Source organism: Scylla paramamosain, chromosome 19 (assembly GCF_035594125.1).
Source record: "Scylla paramamosain isolate STU-SP2022 chromosome 19, ASM3559412v1, whole genome shotgun sequence".
Taxonomy (NCBI): Eukaryota; Metazoa; Arthropoda; class Malacostraca; order Decapoda; family Portunidae; genus Scylla; species Scylla paramamosain.
In genome coordinates, this window is record NC_087169.1 from 12,403,642 (window position 1) to 12,413,641 (window position 10,000).

General features: G+C 41.2%; 1 protein-coding gene across 3 annotated transcripts in view; it reads left to right on the forward strand.

The window, feature by feature from the left end:
• The first annotated feature begins 3,692 nt into the window (after positions 1–3,692).
• Positions 3,693–10,000, forward strand: part of LOC135109642 (uncharacterized) — a 105,250-nt gene continuing 98,942 nt past the window's right edge. The window contains exons 1-2 of one of the 3 annotated variants that reach the window (XM_064021128.1): positions 3,693–3,854; positions 4,096–4,458. The gene's annotated coding sequence lies outside the window, so the exon portion shown is untranslated. The remainder of the gene's footprint in view (positions 3,855–4,095; positions 4,459–10,000) is intronic. The other 2 variants (XM_064021125.1, XM_064021126.1) reach the window with 2 other exon arrangements.

A 10,000-nucleotide genomic window follows, 5' to 3' on the forward strand; every position in this document is an offset into this window, starting at 1 on the left:
TACAAAAACTCCCTAATGTAAAAAAAAAAAACATACAAGGGTGAATAAGAAAAATAATACAGGTACGTAACGATAATCAACGTAGCAGGAAATTAAGAAACACAAACGTAAAAAAAAGAGAAAACAATGAGAAACAGATGTGATTCATGAAAAAAAAACTCGCAAAGAATGAAATAAGTAAAAGTTAAATAAAATAAGAAAGATACACCAGACAGGTAACAATACTGGACGTGACAGGGAATGAAGGAACGAATGTCACAAGATGAAGAGTACTGTTACCACTTGCATGAACGAATGTCACAAGATGAAGAGTACTGTTACCATTTGCATGAACGAATGTCACAAGATGAAGAGTACTGTTACCACTTGCATGAACTGATAAGAAGGAAACAAACATAAGAATATCCATGAAAAGTAAATGTTACAAACGAATAGTACAATAATAGGCGAGAGAAACAAAGTCACAGGAAATTAAATAACAAACGTCTGTCACGACCCCGTTTATCTTTCCAAGAAAGTGGACGTTACACTGATCCCAGAAAGTTTTAAAGGTCAGGATTTTTAAAGCCCTCAAATACCAACCCGACCTATCTGAAATCGCCAGCTATTAAACCCTCTCACAACCCTTACCTTGGCACAGCACGCCAGAAATCACCTCAATACCATATCAGTGTTGGGGTAGAAAACACAATTATTCTATATAATAACATGATATATTAATAATAATGTTAGCTCACAAACAGACTGACATTAAAGAAGATTAGGAAACAAATTTCTACCCTACACCAGCACAGGATAATTCCCACATTCATTCATAATAAATTCCCCCTTTTATTCACTCTCTTATATCGCCTCCCTTATTGTTCAGAGGTTATACACATCAATATATGACATTCCCGTCACTTCACAAAGAACTAAAACCCTTTTACTCCTTCATAGGACGCTGAAATATTTTCCCCACCTGCGGGAATTTCCCTAGACGCCGTCACCGCGTCACTAAATAACAATTCCCGTATTTTACCTCCTCAAACCTCACAAGACACCACCACCATCACCATAGTTCACCTATAGCACCACAACACCACCCTCAAAGACACCGATGACGCCACAACACCACCGCAGCCACAACCACAAAATGGCTGCCTTTCTGCACTACGCTGCCCCTCAGCGTTACGTCACCGATACAACTCACCAATCAAATTTCAGCGGACAAGAGCTCGCTCTTGGTACCACAAAAGACTCATCAACCTGATCTTGGATATCAAGGTTATACCGCCACATCCCTAATGCCTCAACACACACACTCCATCGCCACACCACACCTGAATTTATCCCCTGAGAAACGCCACCTCTCTGTTCTCCCTCTGGGTCTCTGGCGCTGTCTCAAGAATTTGCTGATCAGATACAAAACGTGTATCATCCCCTCGTCTCCACAAATCTCACCTCAAATACACCTCTTCCTTTAGATATACATAACTGTAAAGAACTTAAATTATGAAGAGAATAATACTACATGGTAGGAAATGGGTAAATAAGCCTTATACGAACTTATAACTAAGAATAAAGATGTTTAAAAAGAAAACGGAACACGGGAAACAAAAAAAAAACGTGTTCCTTTTCAGGGTAAACTCAGCCAATAACACGACACGTCAGATGAAGAAGTACTGGAAAATCTGTGACGTTAACGGTAGAAACATTCACTGACAGAATAACTACGAAAAATCATGGTTAAATAAGAATGCCATAACAAACACGAAAATAATTAAAGTAACAGGAAATTTAAAAAAACGATAAATTACAAAAAAAGTGACAATTCCAGATACACTCACACACGAATAACTGAAAAATCAACGTTAAATAATAAAAATAATACAATAAAAAGCACAAAACAATAATTAAAGTTACAGGAAATAAAACAAACAAATGATGAAACACTGATGAAAAAAAGAAAAATCAAATCTAGAAACATTAAAACAGGAACAACTACGACAAATAAATGTTGAAAACGAATAACACAAATTCCACAACGAAAAAAAAAAGGAAAAGTAACAGAAAATTAAAGAAGAGACGTAACGAAAGAGAAAATAACGGAAAATCTGTGAAGTCAATGGCAGCAACACTCCGCAACACAAACTCCGTGACGCGCAACACTTCATCACCGCGGAGCCCAAACAAAATGTGAGATAGTGAGATAGTTCACAATCGGTATCGGCAAGAGAGAGAGAGAGAGAGAGAGAGAGAGAGAGAGAGAGAGAGAGAGAGAGAGAGAGAGAGAGAGAGAGAGAGAGAGAGAAACGAAATGACTACAAAGGAATATTCCCACAAATTCCTTCAGTGTAGCAAATCATGTTGAGTCATGACACGAGATCCTAAGGGAACACTAAAACAAATAAGCATACCAATTCGTCCTCTCTCTCTCTCTCTCTCTCTCTCTCTCTCTCTCTCTCTCTCTCTCTCTCTCTCTCTCTGTTTATCTATCTATCTCTTGCTCTTTTTGCTACAAGAATGCTTTATTTATTCAAACTTTTCTCTCCCAATAATAATGCTCTCTCTCTCTCTCTCTCTCTCTCTCTCTCTCTCTCTCTCTCTCTCTCTCTCCCCACAACATTTCTTTTCCCTTTCAACCATTCTCTCTCTCTCTCTCTCTCTCTCTCTCTCTCTCTCTCTCTCTCTCTCTCTCTCTCTCTCTCTCTCTCTCTCTCATCCAATAAATAAAAGGCTCAATGGGAGATTTCAACCCCAAAGCGAGGAAGAATAAGGGGCAGAAAAATGCTTTAACAATGGAAGGGAAAAGGAATTAGTGAAACGTGGCTCGACTCTTCCGTAGACTAATTTCAGCGTAGGATTAACAAACATTTCTTGAGAATGTTATTAGTTCTAGATTACTCGCTGGTCTTGCTTTCTTCCCTCTCTCTCTCTCTCTCTCTCTCTCTCTCTCTCTCTCTCTCTCTCTCTCTCTCTCTCTCTCTCTCTCTGTCTTTGATTCATGTTTTCGTTTCGCGAGGTTTTGCTAATCGCCGCCCTTATGAGGCAATTATCTCCGTGGCTGTGTTTAGAGCGAGTGTTTTTTTTTTTTTTTTCCTGTTTGTGCGAGGAGCGAAAGAGTGCATGCAATTGTGTGTGTGTGTGTGTGTGTGTGTGTGTGTGTGTGTGTGTGTGTGTGTGTGTGTGTGTGTGTGTGTGTGTGTGTGTGTGTGTGTGTGTGTGTGTGTGTTTGAGAGAGAGAGAGAGAGAGAGAGAGAGAGAGAGAGAGAGAGAGAGAGAGAGAGAGAGAGAGAGAGAGAGAGAGAGAGAGAGAGAGAGAGAGAGAGAGAGAGAGAGAGAGAGAGAAAGATGGGAGTCTGACGCGGAAAAAGGACACGGACAATAGAAATTTGATATGAATGATGACAGAGAAACACACACACACACACACACACACACACACACACACACACACACACACACACACAAACTTTAACAATCGATTGCAAAACAACTTTTCACTGGCGAAAAAAATCAGAACACCACAACTACCAATAATAATAATAATAATAATAATAACAATAATAATAATAATAATAATAATAATAATAATAATAATAATAAAAATAATAATCAGTACCCCAGGAAAGAGAGAGCGAGAGAAGCGAAAGAAGACCGAGGCAGAGGAAGGCAGAGCAAGGCAGTCACCGAAACAGCCAGCCACTCGCCTCAGTACCGCCCCGACAGTCAAGGAGGGAGGACGTTCGCGCCCGGCAGTCCCACTCCTCGCACGTAACATATGACCTCCTTCACGTGACCTGTGACCGTGCCTGTGATACCTGAGGCGGGGAGGGGAGGGGGTGTGTGGTCCAACATCGACCGGAACGCAGGTACACCCCACCCCTCACCCCATCCCCCCACCACACCCCCCAGTTAAGGAAGAGAGGGGAGTGGTGGTTTGAGGGGAAAAGTTAGGTGTATACATATATTCATTTCTTTGCTTTAACACAAGAGGGTGCTTCTGGGTAATGCCATGTGCGTGTGTGTGCGTGTCGCGTGTGTGTCCGTCGATGTTAAGTGATGGAATTTGTATTTTTTTCCCTTTACGATTTTTTCTTCTTTTCGTTACAGTGTCGTCAAAAATTTTCCTTCAATCGAACACACAAAAAAAAACTGAACGAAAATGGAAACTACATAGCCAAGTGCCACCATAATAATAATAATAATAATAATAATAATAATAATAATAATAATAATAATAATAATAATAATAATAACAAGGTATAGTGCAGCACAAATATTTTCCAGCCAACTTTTCCTTCACCGTGATTTAGTTATCAGACGCAAGAAGCCGGAAGCAGGGAGGGAGGCGGCAGCCCCTACCCACCCACCCAGGCCCTTCCCTCACCATGCAGGGGCCGCGGGGACTCCTGCTGCTACTATTGCTTCTGGCCGCCCTCACTCTCACCCTCTCCCAGATCCCCCAAGACCCAGGTGAGTAAGTAATGAGTCAAGGCTGAGACAGGTGAGAGGAAGGAAGATTTGTTGTCTAACCTGATTTTTTTCTCTTTTTTTTCGTTTTTTTTTTTTTTATGGCGTAGTAACAAAAGGTTAGGAGGACTTCTGGCGAGACATGTTTTGTGTATCGGAGAGTAATGAGTGAGAGTCATGGAGGGAGAGGGAGTAAGAGTAATGAGGAAGAGAAGGACAGGGCTGAGATTGATGGGAGAGAAAGACTACTGAGAATGAAGGAATGATGTATGTTAAAGAAAAAAAAATGGAATGAAGTAAAGAGGAAAAGTGAGAGAATGAAAATAAAAGAAGGGAAGGAAAAAGTCATGAATGGGAAAACGAATGAGTAAGAGCAATAAGTAACAAAGACACCACTAACACAGATGCAGAAAAGTACTAAGAGTGGTGAAATGAAGTAAAAAGAAAAATTGAGTAAAAATAAAGGAAGGAAGCAAGTCACGAAGAGAGACAGAATGAATAAGAGTAAGACTAACAGACTGACACCACTAAGACTGATTGGAGGAGGAGGTGGAAGAGTGGTGGAATTAAATAAAGAAAGAAAGTAACAAGTAAAAATATAGGAAGGGAAAGAAATAAGTAATGCGTAAAAGAGAGGAAGCAGTGAATAAGAATAAAAGAATAAGGATAATAACCAAAAAAAAAAAGTAAGGCAAGTAAAGGAAGAGTAATGAATAATGCCTAATGGAAAAAAAGAACAATTAGAGTAAGGGAAGAGAGAATAATGAGTAAGAGTAATTGAAGCGAGATTAATGAGTAAGAAATTCAAGAAAAAATGATGACACGGGAAATAATGAGAATAATGGAGGGGAGAATGAGTTAAGAGACCCAGAAGGGGGAGTAAAGGAGAATGATGATGTGAGAGTATAGCTGGGAGAGGAGAGCAGGGAGAGTAACGCAGTAGGAAGTCGTGAGTCAGTGAGTAATAAATGAAGGAATATTCTGAAACACCTTGGAAAAGACTTAACATTACCTCAGCACGCCTTACCTGCCACACCTGCGTGACTCTCTCTCTCTCTCTCTCTCTCTCTCTCTCTCTCTCTCTCTCTCTCTCTCTCTCTCTCTCTCTCTCTCACACACACACACACACACACACACACACACGGAGCCTCGTAACGCAAGCAGGGAACCACTCATGTCAAGAGTTTGCCGTTTACACGATAATATTTCACGAGTCATGAGCCGCACCATTCCCGCGTCATGGAAGGCAGCAGGTTCACACGGTTCTCGGTTCACGGTTCACAGCTCACTTCAGTAATCATGTGTTTATGCCTCGCCCGCGATACCAGCATTTTTACCCGAGTTAGGAATTGGTGCGGTTCAGGATTCATGGTTCAAAGTTCACGGTTCGCTTCAGTAATCGTGTGTTTATGCTTCATCCAAAATACCTGCACTTTTTCCCCGCGTCAGGGACTACGTGCGGTTCGCGGTTCGCGGTTCACGGTTCATCTCTGCAATTATGTGTTTATGTCTCACTCAAAGTACTGGTATTTAATCATATGCACTAGTGATCTAGCCTGTGTGGGGCAAAACAGATGGATTTTAACCCTTTCACTCTTAATCTTTCCCATGATTATCTACAACTTTCAAAAGACTCACTTGTTGGGGCACAATCTCTCAAAAACTTACTTATATAGCTAAACAAAGATGAAATTAATCACTTGTGTGTGTGTGTGTGTGTGTGTGTGTGTGTGTGTGTGTGTGTGTGTGTGTGTGTGTGTGTGTGTGTGTGTGTGTGTGTGTGTGTGTGTGTGTTGCAAAGCAGGTAGATTTAAACCTTTACATCAGTTAATCCATCTTTCCCATGAATATCTACAATTTCCAAAAGACTCACTTGTGTAGCTTAGCAAAGAAGAAATTAACCTCATTTTTTTCTTGTCTATCCAAACAACACACTACAATGATTTCAGTGTTAACAAAAGACGACCATATCGGTGAAGGGGTGAAAGATATTGCAGACTGTTCCTGTTAAGACTTGTTACTAACGCATCTCTTACCTGGATCACACAAAAGACACGGGTGAATTTACAAGGTGCTACTGCTTGTTCTTGTTAAGGCTTTCTACTAATGTATCTCTAACCTGTATAAAAAGACAGGTAAATTTAAAAGGTACTAGTATTTTTTTCCAGTAATATGAGGCTCTCCAGATATAATACTTTAACTTGTGGCAAAAAATACATGAATTTGGGACGTTGTGGCGTTTGTTCCGGCAATAATGAGGCTTCCTGGTTATATATACGCAACTCTTTTGCCGGTGCCGCAAAACAGGTAAATTTACTGCACTAGTGTTTGTTCTGAAAATACTGGAGCTATTTAGTCATACCTCTCTTACCTGTCTCCCCCAAAACAGGTAAATTTACAAGACTCTGCGTCCGCCGGTCATTCATTTATGCATGTTTGCTCCTCATTGCAGGTGTTTTTATGTGTGTTTTATGTCTTCTCTTGTGTTTTTCCTTTTTTTTCTTTTCTTTCTTTTCATGTTTGCGTCGTCTCACATAACTGTGTTCGCAAAGGGAATGTTTGCACGATTTTTCTTGGGGGTCATTACCTTCATCACGTGTTTTATTACTCCAGCCTTCAAGCAGTCCATGTATAAGTCTTCTTAATTTATAGTCTTTGTGTGTGTGTGTGTGTGTGTGTGTGTGTGTGTGTGTGTGTGTGTGTGTGTGTGTGTGTGTGTGTGTGTGTGTGTGTGTGTGTGTTTGTGAAGTCATTCCATCCCACCTCATCCAGATCTGACAGTAGGTTTAAGTGGTTCATTTCCACACTCCACCATAACTCACTCCATTCCAAACCTTCATTACCTCACAAAATCACGTTCGTAAGCTTTCATGTTTCGCTTTACTCCCTGTCTCATTTTTCCCTCGTCGCTCGCCACTCCAATTGTCGTGTCCTGCGAGCAAATTTGCACACGAGTCTTTTTCTACAGCCATTCTTCCACTCGCACCTGGTACCCGAGCCCCTCCACCTGACTCCACCCGACTCGTCCTGACTCGTCCACCTCACGCCACGCTTTTGTCAGGAATCACTCCACCATTTGCTACTGCTTCAACTTCCACGGATACACTTTATTATAAATTATGCTTTTGTGGAAGTGATGTTGCGGTTGGTCATCTCTGTATCACTTCTCACTGTCTTGGCTTTCACATACACGTTTCATTATAGATTTTTTTTATCTTTATGCAAGTGATTTTACGGTTTGCCATCACTGTGTCACTTCTCACTATCATACTTCATTATAGCTCATGATTTTTTTTTCTTATTTTTATAGGAGACACTACCATTTGTAATCATTCAGTTCACCCGTTGTTATCTTCACTTCAACACAAACTATATTGAAGTCTATATTTCGATACAAAGGATGGTAAGGATTGTCTTACTTCCCACTATATAACTGTCTTATTTCCCACTATTGAGGCTTCCACTAACACACTTCATTGTAATTCATGTTTTTAAACAAGGAACATCAAGGTAATCAGTTGCTTCATCCCTTTTTGCGTTCACTTAAGCGGGTAAAATACATTTAAGTTTATATTTAGATACAAAGGATGCTGTGGCTTGCTATCACTGCAACTATATTAGCTTCAACATATTCACTTTATTATACCTCATGTTTTTATATAAAGGACACAACAGTTTGTCATCGTTTACTTCATACTTTGTTACTATCCTCATTTCAACACAAAAAATGCATTGAAGTGAATATTTCGATACAAGCACCGCTACAGTTCGCGTCACTCACTCCATCACTTGTCACTCCATACTTTTTAACTTCCAATACGTACTCCATTATATATTCTTTATGCGACAGGAGATGAAAAACGTGGTGAGGTTTCATACATACATTTCCAAGAGTAAGTGTCGATACGCACTCGTGCAGTCACTCATAAATCACTCCCTCACCTGTCACTATCAATTTACGCTTCCACCTCCACATGTTCACTCTGTTATAGGCTTTCTTTTACTTATATTCCCAGGAGGTAATGCAAGTAACACTGTGAAAATATGTTCTTTTTTTATAATTTTCCTAAAACCTCAACACAAGTTTACGTTTTACTATTCCCTTTCTCCACTCATCCTCCCTCCCCTTACACACACACACACACACACACACACACACACACACACACACACACACACACACACACACACGTACGTTTCCTGTTACTGATAACCTGTGGAGCTCTCTGCCGGATGATGTATTTACCAATGCCTGTGACTTACTCTTTCATGGGAGAGGTTTCGAGGCATTTCTCGTAATTCTGGGTAATTTGACAATTCTCCTTTGGGACTGACATCTTATGTGACCTTTTTTTTCCCATTTTTTCTTGCCCTTGCCCAGAATTCGTCATACATAAAATATACACACATTCCCATCAGGTAATACAGGTGGCAAGCAATACATCGTTTCTATTACACTTTCCATCACTTACCACTAAACATTCACGTTTCAAACCCACACACGTGCACACCATCCTGCGCGCTTCTTTCTAATATTCCTAAAGGGTGAGGTACGTGACTTCCCGTAATAACATCAAACGCGCCACCTTCCAGACTCAATCACTGCATCAATCACGACCTCACGGGATGCAAATTTCAAACACACACACACACACACACACACACACACACACACACACACACACACACACACACACATACACACACACACACAGAGAAGGAATCAGAAATCATCACCACAACTTCTCCAATTTCCAAACCTGATCTGATTTCGCACGACACATTCACCCCACCTCATAACTCACCTGGACTTTGCCTACACCACGGGGCTGCGTCACGGGAGGGCGGCAGGGCAGGTGACTCCCTCCATCCCGCCTATTCACTCACCTGGCTGGCTGCTCAGGTGTTCGGCAGATGCATAGCTCACTTGTATAGTCCCTGGAGCAGTGTCAATAGTCCCACACACTATGTTATATATCCGACAAGACACCTGGAGCCAATTTGCATACTAATGAGCAGGTGCACAAAATAAATTAGTCTTTGCATAAACAGGTGTATTAATTAGCACGATAGAAACGGACACCTGTATTGATTGGTTGCTATTAACACGTGTACCTCTGCGCATCTGGGATTATCCATCCTCTTAACCCTTTTCCTTGCACTCTCTTTTACTGATTGACTCTCTCTCTCTCTCTCTCTCTCTCTCTCTCTCTCTCTCTCTCTCTCTCTCTCTCTCTCTCTCTCTCTCTCCCAATACCTATACTCTTTCATCCACCTCCCTTCCTTCCTTCTTTCCTTACATTTCTTTTCCACTTGAATCGTTCTCATCTCTTCCTTCTCCTACTTCTCCTCTCCCTGTTCCTCTCCCTTTGTCTTTTCCCTCCGGTCCTTGTTTCGCCCCTCCCCTCTCCCTCTCCCTCTCCCTCTCCCTCTCTCCCTCACCTGCCAACGCAACAGACCAGATACTAAACAGCGGCTCAGGTAAGTCATGTGCTAATTTAGTCTTCGCCGGAGAGTCAGGTGAGCGAAGCAGCACGTATTGGCT